The sequence below is a fragment of the Stegodyphus dumicola genome, chromosome 11 (assembly GCF_044657685.1).
Source record: "Stegodyphus dumicola isolate Sdum_Otavi_A_Nest chromosome 11, ASM4465768v1".
NCBI lineage: Eukaryota > Metazoa > Arthropoda > Arachnida > Araneae > Eresidae > Stegodyphus > Stegodyphus dumicola.
In genome coordinates, this window is record NC_140778.1 from 55,710,807 (window position 1) to 55,725,485 (window position 14,679).

The window sequence follows — 14,679 nt, forward strand, 5'->3', positions numbered from 1 at the left end:
TCAGAAACAAAACGTGAAACTAGCACTTCAAGTCTTAAATGAAAAAAACATAATAGCAGCATTAAAATGTATATCAAAGGATCATGCAGATGTTTTTGTGAACTCAGATGAAACTTGTGATTTTATTTCAGTATTCACAACATGGTGGAAAATTGTAAACTGTAAAAGCAATTTTGAAAGTAAGCACTTTAATGATAAATTTCGTGGTGCTATTAACTCTCAGAATGTTGAGCAGATTAATTTCTTAAAGAAACTAGTATTGTGGCTTAAGATATGGAAACAGTCTGTTCCAATAAAAGAAACTTTATCACCACAAACGTTTCAGGCATTGATAATAACTACAGATGCATTCATTCAATTGATTCCATATTTGTTTCAAAAGTATGAGGCTGAATACATATTATTAGGAAAATTTCAAACTGATGCTCTTGAATCACGTTTTGGAATGTATCGGCAAATGTCAGGTTCAAATTATTACATAAATTACCTACAATTATTAGAAAGGGAGAAGAAGTTTCGTTTTAAAAGCAATATTATAATTTCATCATCAAATATCAATATCCCTTTAACTTCTCTTTTACCAGATTATGATAAGGATTCTATCTTTACCTTTGTGAATATTGATGATTATTCAAATTTACTAGTTAATGATTTTTCTACAGAAAATGTTCTTTCTGATATTTTACCAGTGCTAGTTTATATTTCAGGTTATGCTTCCATGAAAGAATTAAGGGTGGTAAAATGCAGTATTTGCCAGGACTGGTTGCAAAGTGTTCATTCGGTAGATATAGCAGATGATATTTTTGGTTTTCTTAAAGAATTAGATAGGGGGAAATTAACTTTACCGTCTGAAGTTGCTTTACTAACATCTTCAATTGTACATTTCTTATTTGGTGGAATTCTCGAAAGCATGGAAGCTACATTTCTTGCATCAGGAAAGCAACTGGGTATTTTATATAAGTTATCTTGCATACAGTTAGGTAGAATTAACTTTAATTCTTGCATTTGTGGAATGACTTTGCAAACCTGATTAGAAAATATCTGTTTGATAACTTGTAAAATAATGTTAAATAATTACACAAAATATAAAAATCACAAAATTAATATAAAATGTTCATATAAAAAAGTTAAAAAATTTACCAGTTAATAAGTCACAACTGTTTGTTTTTATGTATGCTTCTGCATAAATGATGTATGATATGTAGGATGTGTGTATATGGCACAGCTCCAAGTTTTATGAATCTATTTTTGATAGTGGAATAGGTCTGTAATTTGGGGACACCACTGTAAAAAAAAAAAAAAAAAAAAAAAAAAAAAAAAAAAAAAAACGAGCCTAATCACTTACCTCTTCGGTGGTTTGGAAACAGTGATACAACATAAAATTGGAGCTGGCACAAATAGAAGGTTGTCCTTTTTATGAATGTAATTAGCATTTAATTTGCCAAAATTTTCTTGAAAGATTTATTTATAGCATAACATGCATGTAAGTTTGTTTTTATACACAAATTTCCTAGCATTTAAGGAATTTTTAATTCATTTCCCTGTTTTGATAAAATTGTGATATTTAAGTTTTTATTAGTGAATGAAGTGATGAGAGATGACTATAAATATTTGCATTCTAAAAATTTATATAGCTGATGCAATGGGAGCGGCATGAATTTTTACAAAATATTCTGCTCTTAATATTTATTTTAGTGTTAAGAAAATCTAAATAAAATTTACATCTATAAACCTATTGAATTTTTCCCCTTATGTGGATTTTATATTATTTTGGGAACAAATTTGATGTAGATTACATAAATGGATTCCATTTTTATTAAAATTGCAGAAATAAAGTTTTTATCTGGTGATTCTCAATGATATTTTTAGTTACATAAACAAAGTACAATTGTTTTAAAAATTATTGAAGATATTCATTTTACCGGCTGTGAAAATATTACACTATGAAAAATTTAATGCAAGTCATGCAACCTAGTCACGTTTATTAATTTTACTTATATTTATATTAAGAGAAAACTATTATTTTTGGCAAGTTAAATTTCGCGCTTATAGCGAAGAGAAAAAAGATCGACTATTTTGATCACGTGACCTTCAGAAACTGATTTCGCTTCAAGGCCATGATAGGAGTTGGCTGTGGCAGAAGTAGGCATGACGTCATCTCACGGCAACCAATCGGCTATCGGCACGAATCGGCTTTCCAGATGACGTAACATCACGTTTTGTTTTTGCATCTCAATTAGGTTGAAACAGTCCGTTCTCAACGCAAACAGTGGCAGTAAGAAAAAGAAGTAGAAGTAACTACTATATTACATTAAAAATAAGAACTAAACTAAATAAACATTTCAAGGAGGAGAGATGATGCAGTAAAAGGTTTACAATAAGTTATATTTTCCAACATTAATCGCCATAATGTGCTCATATGGGGATCTGAAAATCCCCATGATTACTGTGAGGTACAAAGGGATTCCCCAAAGGTTAATGTGTGGTGCGAAATAATGCACGACCAAGTCATTGGGCCTCTCGTTTTTACAGAAAAGGCGGCCTCATCAGTCCTATACTTAGACATGTTGGAAAACTTCGTATTTCCACAACTAGAGCTTCAGCCGCATGTCTTTTTGCAAAAAGATAGTGCACCACCTCATTGGGGTACCATCGTTCGTAGTTCTTTGAATGACCATTTTACAGGAAGATGGATTGGGCGAGGAGGTCCAATTACTTAGTCACCCAGATCACCTCATGTAATGCCGCTGGACTTTTTCCTTTGGGGATTTGTAAAGGACAACATTTACTGGAGGAGAGTGTCAAACATTGATGACCTAAAAGCCAAAATTACAACTGCAATAGCATCTGTGGATGCCGACATGCTTGGTGGTACCTGGCGTGAAATTGAATATCGACTTGATATTCTCTGTGCGACGAAGGGGGTACACGTGGAATTTCATTGACAAGGGTCATGAAACTTTTTGAGTCTATCTAACCATTTATGTTATTAATTTTAATCTATCTTTATTATTTTATGAGTTATTAAACATCAAAATGGGTCCGGGATGTTATAAACACCCTGTATTTTAATACCCATTCATTTTTTCCTATTCATCAAGCACTGCATTTAACCTCAGTGTTTTAACTTCTAGTTTTATATTAATTTAATAAAAAAAGAACAGAATAAAAAAAGTACCCAAACAAAAAAATAGATTATATTGAATTCCTAGAATTAAAATTAGATGTCTTCTAACTTGCATTTTATAAAATGCATATATATAACTTAATGGCTTGTCAAAATTCAAATACTTCTAAAGCAAAACTGAAATATCTACTAATGCAAAAATATTTTTAAACATTACAGGGCAGTTTTAAGCTGTTGGTGACTCATGTTCGTGTTTTAAAAGCATCAGACGGGGGCCAATCAGAGTAGACTGCTGTTCCTAAGGTACTGAAAAAATAGTTGTGTCTAACCGTCCAATTTTTTTCCAGTTAGCTCATACACCGTAGAAACACTAAATGACGTACTAGTTGCACAGAGACACATTTATGATTTCTGCACTTTCGGACCAGTCGTGAAGAAATGTATCTTTACATTTATGTTGATTATAGAAGAGTTATTTGTTTTTCCATGTAAAGCTAGAATGACAAAGAGAAGGGTTTTTTTTTTAATTATTTCGTTTATTAAATAATAGCTGTCATTCTTCAATAGATATTTAAAAATTTCTACAAAATAAAGAACTATAAATATATCTGAGTATTGTTCTTGTTTTAAATTCCTAATAATTGACCATTTTATACAGATACGGAGTTTACACAAATAATGAGAATTCCTTGAAATTCTAATCAGCAAATTTACATAAATCATGCATGCAAGCACTAAACTCGCATTCTTCTGAAAGAAAATTAAAAAATAAAATAATCTTAAAACTTTTTGTAACATTTTGATCATGTGTAGGTAAATATTTTTATAAAATTGCATATAGAAGCATTATATCTATAAGGAGAGTGAGTGTTCAGGGAATTTGATAAGAGGAGTTTGCTGAAAAGCAAATGTAAACAAACCACCCTGTTCTTTAAAAAAACAGAAGTTTACAACTATTTTTTTATCATAATTTTGGTTCTAGAGCAAAATTATGTATGCAGTTTGCTTTAAAATTCTTAGACGGAATGAAATTTTAATAATAATTCAAATACCTATCTTAACTTTTCTTAAATAATTTTACACTTAAAATAATAAAACAGAAATTGATTTAACATACTTCAGATGGTGGTAATAAAATACATGTTTAAGATCTGGCTGTTGCTGGTTTGTTTTTTGAATATATATTTTACTAAATATTTTCTTCCTTAATAAAAAGGCAACAGTAATGCATAATGATAAGTTAACAGTTGATTAAAACTAAAAATCCCTAATCGTAAATTTATTAATCATGTTTTATTTTTGCAATATCAGTTTTTAACAACATTTGCTATTTACACATATTTGTTTAGTAATTTTATCTTGTTCACTTCACTGTAGGATTGTATTTCGTAACATAATAAACCTGGAGTATGATTTGAATACTATTTTTGAGCAATATGAAAAATACTATTTTTGAGCATATATTGGTATTTATTCAGTGTTAATTATCAATATAGGCGCAAAAAATTCCATACATTTAAGCTTTTTCAATTAGATTCCTATTTTTGAAGACTATGTAATTGCATCTTTCTCAATAACAAAAAAGGAAAATTGCAAAAATTCAACAAACTTTACACCTGTTTGGAATCTAAAATTCTCAAGTTTCATTTAATATCTGTAACATTCCTTTTGTTTAATATGTACATATATAATTTTCTTGTAGCTAGTAAATTTTTGTTCCTAAAAATCATTTAATTGTAACTTATCTAAGAATTTTTTAGCAAATGATAAATATGATAAATATGAAGTTGTATAATTGATATGCACTTACTGGAATTTTTTTATCAGGATAATCAGCAAAAGCTTTTAAAACATCTAAATAGATCAAATGCCCTGAATTTTTAGAATTGTAAGGAATAAGGAGTTTAGTGTTAAGGTAAGATTTAAAATTTTCAGAATAATTTCAGATCTTTATTAAGAAAGTAGCACAACTAGGGTGCAAAACGCATTAAAAAAAAAAAAGACTTATTTTTACCTGAAATTTTCTACCAGTACAATTATAACTAGAAATAATAGGAAATAACACCATGTATTATAGTGAGAAAAAGGGGAGTAAATGTTTATTTAGGCAACTTCATGCTACTTACTTTTTATTACAGTAAATCCCTTTGAGAAAAAATAACTTAGTACAAATGTATGAGGCCTTACAGCTGGGAAGAGAAAAAGTACTTTTTTTTATTTTAGTTTATTTTTTATAGAGTTATCAGATGCATTTCCCCCTGTATACATACAATTATATTTCTAGAAATTTTATTTCTTTGACAGAATTAAACATAGAATAAAATGAAAATAATATATTAGTAAATATCTATAAAAATCAGTCATCTGGAATTGTATTTGGCTACAAATTGTACATACTTCCTACTTACAGTTTAAAATTAATGTAACAGACATGTCTATTTCAATTAAAATAAGATTAGAAAATTTCAAGGTATTGATTTTAAAATATAAACGAAAGTAATATTAATTGACAAAGTATTTTATCTTCAAAAATGAATATTTCTTTAGTTTATGATGAAAAAACTTAGTATATTATAACAGACCTTAGAGCTTTAGCACTTTTCGTTGATAATTGCAAATATTTCCCTTTTTTTTGTGTGTATGCGTGCATGCATTTTGGAATAGGTGGCAAAGATTTCACAACACAAATAGAAAAAGCACTTTTTTATTCAACATATTATACACATTCTGCAGAAAATATTCATTTAAAAAAAATGAATTACAAGTCTGAAAATATTTTAAAAAAAATAGATTAGTTTCACTCTCTTATTTTGTACCTTAAACACGTAACATATTTCATTTCTGCTACATACATAAACTATTTTTTTAATGTTTTCAATTTCCGTTGCTTAGTTAAATTATTGCTTAAAAGATTATCATTTAACTTTTTGCAGTAATTATTTAGAAAAATATTTGTTGATGATTGTATGATATTTTTCAAAATAATCTGAGGGATCAAAATAATCTGAATAATAAATCTAATTTGCACAGTCATTCACAGGGCCGGATTAAGGGTGTCGTAGGCCCTAGGCACTCCAGCAGCGTAGGCCCCGAAATAATAAACATTTTTAAACTGAAATTGACCGCTAATATTAAGTAATAATTTTGTTGTAGATATAAATCCGAAAATGTGATGATGCGGTAAAATAACATTGTTTTATTTTGGGATTTTAATGTTTTTATTTTTCATAGAGCCATTTTCAATAGCCATAATTCCAGAATTGAGTTTATCTGCAACAATGCAACTTTTATATCTACCAAATTCCATGCAGAATTCCAGGGTTTTAGTGCATGAACATGACAAGACATTAGCAGCCGGGAAAACCTCTCGGACGGGCACATGCGTTTGACACAGTTGGCCACGTTTCCATGCCCACTACCAAACGCTTGCGCGCGATCGAGAGTTTTTCCCTGCTGCTAAGGTCTTTTGTTTTAGTAGCTCAGTTGTGTAATAAGTTAATATGTAAACACTACGATAGAGCGTGTATGCCTGTGCTTGTATTTAATCACGCTCAACCTTAAGTCAATCTTTAGTTTAAAAACTGGAAGTTAAATTTATTATAAGTAAGGTAAGTAAAGGAAAGTTGTTTTTATACTCTACTTATTTCAACCTAGTTTTTGATTCTGGAATATTGCTTTATTCCATTATAAATAATAGAATTTTCATTTTATCACTTCTTATTAGTATAATAGTCCGCCGTAGAATGCAGCACAATGCAAGGAACTTTGAGTAGGCCTACTATGGGGTGGTTTGGCCATACTATTGTATATCCCGAAAAAAGGAGTTATTTTAGGATCTACTTAGTAAACCAAACGTTTTGTATTCGTATTTTTTGTGTATTTGTTTTTACATATATTATTTTGACCTTCACTATATAATAATATAAAAATGTTTATAAGTTTTTGGGGTATTTTTATTTCAATATATTTTTTTTCAAAGCCCTAAGACCTTTGGCCTTCGTAGGCCCTAGGCACGTGCCTACTGTGCCTAATTGGTAATCTGGCCCTGGTCATTCAGTTCCAAAAAAAAAGTTTTCATGAAGTAAATTTAAAGTAATTTTACACACTGTTGACAAAGTGGAGAGACGACTTTCGTGACGTCAGAGCGTTGAAGCAACCCTAGAGCCTTGGCTTTGTATATAGGAAGTACTGGCTGCACTCGGAATACGTCATCTGCGCAGTGCTTAAATTGCGCCGGCTCCGGTGCTTCTCAATTTTTAAGATAAATTACAATTTTACCCGGAGCGCACCGGAGCCGTATATAAGATGAGCTCCGGTGCTTCTTTTTATGAAACTGAACCACAATTTAAAGAAAAAAATTACAGTACCTAACATTTTAGTTTAACAATAAGTAGACTTTGCAATACTCTATTTCCCTAGAAATAAGAATTCAAGAGAACATGACATGTTTACGGCAAGGTTGCGTTCTGTGTATTCACAAATAAGCTACTTATTCAATCAGTCACATTTATTTTTAATTTACATAGTGAAAAAAAAAAGAACATTCTACAAAAACATATCATGCAGCGTATATGCACGCTAGCGATAACGTCACAAGCACGAGGAAGAACTAACTACAACAAATCAGTTCACTTCACTTGAGAGAAAAGTACAGAGTTTAGTTGCAGCACTGCTATACAAGAAAAAAACAAAGTTAACATTTAATTTAAAAGTTCGTTGCATGGTTGCTGCATGCTCCCCTCCCAGTGTCAACGATATCGTACAGGGAAATGAACATGACGCCCAGAACGTGTAGTCTTAGGTTGCACCTTTGTTGCAGGCTGTGCTGAAGTGGTGATATCAGATGGACAATCATTTGATGGGGTATCAAGGTTAAGTGGCAAATCATGTACCAGAGTGCCCTGCAAACGGTGAGGTGAAGTTGGCGGTGGAGCGATTGGTTTATCCCTGTTCAGAACATAAGCTGGCTTTACACGATCAATGGATACAGGTACAGTTTTGCCATTTATGTCTAGGTAAAAGACCTTCTTTGTTCTACGAACAACTAAAAATGGTCCATCATAAGGAGGTTGAAGTGGGCGTCTCACCATATCATGACGAAGAAAAACATGGGTAGCTGTGGCTAAATCACGGTGTATAAAGGTTTTGCTATCACCATGTCTCTTGGGTGGTATGGGGCGAAGTGTTTGCATATGTGCACGTAAGTGGCTGACAAAATCTGTGGTGTCAACCGGTTGTTGAACAGGAACCAGAAACTCCCCAGGCAGACGAATGGTGGTGCCGAAAACCAAATCTGCTGGTGTGCAACCCAAATCTTTCAAAGCAGCTCGAAAACCAAGAAGAACCACAGGAAGGACTTCAGAGTACCGCTCAGTGGCATGGCACTTGATAGCAGTCTTAAGAGGTCGATGCAATTCCTCTATTAACCCATTCGACGGGGGGTGGTAACTAGTCGTCCTGGATCTCTGAATTCCGAGGTGATGAGTGAGAGAGCGAAAAAGTGAAGCTTCAAACCGGCGTCCTTGGTCAGTTGTCACAGTAGAGGGAACTCCATACCTGGAGACCCAGCATGTGCAAAATGCTTCTGCAACAGTTTGAGCAGAGATATCCTTGAGTGGTTGAGCTTCTGGCCATCGAGAGAAACGATCAATTAAAGTCAAGCAGTAAGATTAACCATTTGAGGGAGGGAGAGGGCCTATAAGGTCCAAGTGAACATGGTCAAATCTTTGAGAAGGCTCCTTAAAACTTGCCAAAGGTGCTTTTGAATGGCGATGAATTTTAGCCTTTTGACATGGGATGCAACACTTGGTCCATTCTGCTATATCCGATAACATTTTAGGCCAAACAAATCGTGACCGCACAATGTGTTGTGTTCTGCGTACACCAGGGTGAGCCATGTTGTGTAATGAGGCAAAAACATCCTGGCGAAACTGTGTTGGGACATAGGGACGAACTCTGCCAGTCGATACATCACAGAATAGATCAATGTTTGATTCCGAGAGAGTAATTTTTTTTAACTGCAGGGATGTGTCTGATGACAGTAAGGACTTCAACTCATCATCCAATGTTTGTGCTTTAGCTATTTCAGAATAATCAACTGCTGCAGGAAGAGTTAAGGCAGCTATACGGGACATGACATCTGCAGGAATATTCTCAGGCCCTGGAATGTGCTGTATGTTAGTTGTGAATTGCGAGATGAAATCTAAATGCCTCACCTGGCGTGGAGAGCACTTGTCATTCTTTTGACGGAAAGCATATATCAGAGGCTTATGATCAGTATAGAGGACAAAGTCTCTAGCCTCCAACATATGTCTGAAATGGCGAATGGATGCATAAGCAGCAAGGAGCTCCCGGTCATAAGCACTGTACCGAGTTTCTGCTGTACTGAGCTTCCTCGAGAAAAAACCTAAGGGCTGCAATTTGGAGTTCACAACCTGATGCAATGCACCACCAATAGCATGATCAGATGCATCTACATGCCAGGCAAGTGGGGCAGTTGGAGAAGGATGAGCAAGTAACGTGGCATTAGCTAGTGCTTGTTTGCATTTTTCGAAAGCCTCTGTTGCAAGCGAAGTCCAAATAATTGGTTTCTTCGAATTCTTCTTACCAGAACCCTTTAGGATGTCACTTAACAAAGCTTGGTTATCTGCTGCATGAGGCAAAAACCTACGATAGAAATTCATTAGGCCTAGAAAGTTACGCAAATTACCAATAGTTTCAGGCAACTTAAAATCTAGGACTGCTTGGACTTTATTTTGCAAGGGTTTAACCCCTTCTGGGCTTATATGGTGACCAAGAAACTCCAACTCAGTGACACCAAACACACATTTTGAAACATTTAACTTGAGACCATAAGTACTCAGTCTTTGAAATATGGCATGCAACTGCTTCTTATGCTCCACTGCATCATTTGAAAAACATAGTATATCATCAAGATAAACATAACAAAACGGGAGACCCCTTAGGACCTCGTGCATAAAGCGCATGAAGGTTTGGGGTGCATTCACTAAGCCAAAACACAGATGAGTATACTCGTAGAGACCCCATGGGGTTGTCACTGCTGTTTTAGAAATGTCAGCGTCTGCAATTTGGTGAAATGCTTTAAAGATGTCTACTTTTGAGAAAATGGATTTACCGTAGAGTGAATGAGCAAAGTCTTGAAGGTACGGAATAGGATAACTATCAAATTCAGTCACAGAATTCAGCTTGCGGTAATCTCCAACCGGATGAACTGTAGAATCCTGCTTAGGAACGACATGCAATGGTGAACTCCATGGACTCTTGGAAGGACGGATTATCCCTTGATCCAGGAGGAATTCGAACTCAGATTTCACTGCTTCGTGCAGCTTCGGATGGAGTCGTCTCGGTTTTGAAGTCACAGGTGGTCCACGAGTCAAGATATGATGCACTGTATTATGAGGAACAGTCTGCTTAATTAGAGTAGGATTTGTTATATCTGGAAACTCAGAAAGCAAGGAGTCATAATCTGAATTAACAGAAACAGTGACAATAGAAGGTTGGCTTTTGTGAGCAACATTGCCATAAGTAAACAGTGAAGTTTCAGGATTTATAAGACACTGCCGTTTCAAATCAACAAGAAGATTAAAATGTTTCAAAAAATCTGCACCGATGATAGGAGAAGTTACATCAGCAATCACAAATGTCCATGAGAAGGGCTTCCGGAGACCCAAGTCGACTTGTCTGCGCACAAATCCATATGCAGGAATTTTAGAATTGTTGGCAGCAAAAAGGGCAAATGTTTCACAACAGTTTCTCTTATCTTTAGGAGAAGGAGGTAACACTGAGATCTCACTACCAGAATCGATCAAAAATTTTTGACCAGTCTTCCTGTCGTGAAGAAATAATCGACTGGGCTTTTTGGATACTTCCGTCATCCCAGCTATGACGGGAGTTACAGGTTTTTTTGCTGCTGGTACGCGCAAGGCTTAGCACATTTGCGTGCCTTATCACCAAAACGGTTATGATAGAAACACACATTACTGGAAGTATTACTTTTTCTGGAGCGAGAGGTTGAGCGACTCCGGAACTTAGTTGTCCTCCGATCATGGGAAAGTTCAGAAACTTGGCGTGTAAGTTCTTCGATCTGCCTGGCTAGGGTTTCAGTTGTGATGGCATTGGGATCCAAGGATGTTCCAGCTCCAGAAGTAGCACAGATTGCACTAGGTTGAACAACCTCAGCGACTTTATCAGCTATAATTGCTAGCTGATCAAGTGTTTCAGAAGAAGCAGACAGAACTGTTTGTATATGGGCTGGCATCCGTTGCATCCATAAATTTTGCAAAAAGTCATCATTAAGCTGTTTCCCAGAAAGCTCTTTCATTTTCCGTAGGAGATGACTAGGCCGTTCATCCCCCAACTGGAGTTCAGTGAGGAGTTTTTTAATTTTCTGGTGTTCAGAATCTTCAAATTCACTGATGAGCCTCTCAGACAGTTTTTTATATTTGTCCCAGTCCGGAGGGTTTAGTACGATATCCGAGACGTGCGACAGAGTTTCCGCATTTATATTCGGTATAAGAGCAGAAAATTTCGTTCCATCACTCGTAATTCCGCTGTAAATGAAGGCATTGTCACATTGTGCGATCCACAACCGCACGTTAGCTTTCCAGAAAGGTGGAATGGGAAGTGCAACTTTCGCTACTTGGCTCTGCTGATCGGGTGGAGGCATCGCTAGTATGTGGAAATAGTTCCGGAAAGCAGAAACAAAATAATCGTAATTATCCAGAAAGCGAACTCGCCACAGTGGGATAGGCTTACCACAGCAAGGCTTAGCGAAGCATGTGACCAATTAACGTAACTTATTTTTCGTCCATAGGTCACCAATTACGGCAAGGTTGCGTTCTGTGTATTCACAAATAAGCTACTTATTCAATCAATCACATTTATTTTTAATTTACATAGTGAAAAAAAAAGAACATTCTACAAAAACATATCATGCAGCGTATATGCACGCTAGCGATAACGGCACAAGCACGAGGAAGAACTAATTACAACAAATCAGTTCACTTCACTTGAGAGAAAAGTACAGAGTTTAGTTGCAGCACTGCTATACAAGAAAAAAACAAAGTTAACATTTAATTTAAAAGTTCGTTGCATGGTTGCTGCATGTTCAAGTAAAGTATCCTCACTCACATGCGGAAACCTTTCCCTTTAAGAAGGACAATAAATTTGGGGGAAGTTTGTTTAGGAACGCGTAAATTTCCCGCCATGCCATCGTATGTAGTATATTGTTTTCGATGCTTACAGCTAGTTATCTTCGTAGGAAGGAAAATTTGTGTTCTTAAATGAGCGTTAAGTGACAGCGAGTACAAGAAGAGTGAAATACTGAAATAAACTGCTCAAGCACGTCCTATACATCGTCTTCCCACAGTATATCCACTGATGGGGGAAAGCCTAACCAGCAACATTACATTCATCCTTAGGAGTTAGATTCAGAACTCATTTTACCCCTGACACACATCTGCTTGAGGGCTATAATATCAGCAGAGTGCCGCGGTCAAAGTAAACTTTCTCTCTCACCAAGATTCTCCTCATTTTTTGTTTCCACCCACTCATACCCTCATTCAGTTTCGCCCTGGAATTTTAATCAGCTATATGTATATTTAATTTTTGTGATGATAAGAGAACTCCCTCCCCCTACGATCAGAGCTTAAATTGAACCGGTGCTTCTTAGTTTTTGTAATAAATTATAATTTTATCCGGAACGCACCGGAGCCCTGAATAAGAAGGCTGCGGCACTTCTTTTATGTAATTGAAAAAACAATTTCAGTACAAATTTTATCACGAAAATTTTAGCGATAAAATTATATTAAAAATTGCGTACTAAATTCCAGTTTATCTCTTTACATTTTATTTAATTTTAATTATTTCAATCTTTTATTATTTCAATAAATAATAATTAATTATCTAATAATCATCAATTAAATTATGATTAATGATATAATAATTATTGATTAAATAACAATTTATAAACATTAATTAAATAGCTATTAATTAATTTGATAACAATTAACTATTTAATTTTAAAAGTATTAATGAGTTAAATAGTCATTTTATATATTTATTTACTTTTGTTCCTCTTTGCTGACGGTCTTCCATAGGGCTCCGGCACTTCTAATCTTAGAAATTAAGCCCTGCATCTGCGAGAAGCATAAAAGTCCACGTTTGAGAGCAAGCCCACATATTTCACTGTGATAATGATATCAGAAATCTGAGATAGTCAATTCGTAACAATGATCTCTAGACATCATTTGCCTGCAAAACTACGACAGAAAGTCATTGGGAGACTAGAGGCAGGGCAAAGTCAAATAGAAGTGGCCAAATGGCTAAATGAGAGTCCTTCTGTGGTTCATAGTCTTTGGAGGCAATTTCAAATCACAGATTCGGCACCTAGGAGGTTCAGCCAAGGACGGCCAACTGCTACGACGAGCACCGATGACCGATATTTGACATTATGTGCACTCAGGAATAGAACCGCTACTCCGACTCTTCTTAGATCCTCCCTTGCTGCAGCCACAGGAAGGTTGGTGTCAACGTCAACTGTGCGCAGAAGGCTTCACGAAGGTGAAGACCACGAATACAGACCACCGGCGAGGCGAACAACCATTTGCGTGCTGCTCAAGTCACGGCATAGGAGGGACCGTTTGCAGTGGGCACGACAACATGTCCACTGGACGCCTGAGCAATGGAGGGCTATTCTCTTTACGGATGAGTCCAGGTTTAGTCTAGAACGCGATGGTAGGCATTATTTGATATGGAGAGAACCTGTAACCCGTTATCATCCGTCAAACATCCGTGAAAGAGATGCATACGGAAGAGGCAGTGTCTGTGTTTGGGATGGCATCTCTTTGGGTGGACACACAGACCTACATGTTTTTCCAAGGGGAACCGTGAATGCTCATGTTTATAGAGATAACATCCTTGATGCTTATGTGAGCCCATATGCCGGGGCAATAGATAATGCTTTTCTGTTACAGGACGACAGTGCAAGACCACACAGGGCTTGCATCGTATATGATTATCTTCAACAGGAAGCAATTATGCGCATGGAGTGGCCAGCTCGATCCCCGGACTTAATCCTATCGAGCACGTTTGGGATGCTTTAGGGAGACGTTTAGCTGCTCTCAATCCGCCCCTTTAGACCCTTGCCGCGCTTGCAAGTGCTTTGCAAGAGCAATGGCTCTCGCTTCCTATGGAACTGATAGACCGCATGATTGAAAGCATCACACATCGCTGAATGTGCTGTGTTGTTTCTAGAGGCAATTATATTCCATATTGAAGGTACCTTTACTATAGCAAACTGACATCTTCGATTTGTTCATTTTATATATGTGTTAATAACTATACTACCATAATTGTCTGGTAATTTCATTTTATGTTATTTGATACCTTACTATGTGTTGTATATTGTGGGTAAGTTTCATAAAATTCTACATGTAACTTTTTCAGTAATCCTGATTTTTGTGATTTTTCCTTAATTTATGGTAACCAGTGTATATCAATACTAGCACCTGAATCCCTTAATATAGGAATTT

General features: G+C 35.4%; 1 long non-coding RNA gene across 1 annotated transcript in view; it reads left to right on the forward strand.

Annotated features, from left to right (window-relative positions):
- The window catches only part of LOC146994008 (uncharacterized), a 28,746-nt gene extending 25,012 nt beyond the window's left edge, over nt 1-3,734 (forward strand). The window contains exon 3 of the long non-coding RNA XR_015043960.1: nt 3,347-3,734. This is a non-coding gene — a long non-coding RNA (uncharacterized LOC146994008). The remainder of the gene's footprint in view (nt 1-3,346) is intronic.
- The last annotated feature ends 10,945 nt before the right edge of the window (nt 3,735-14,679 follow it).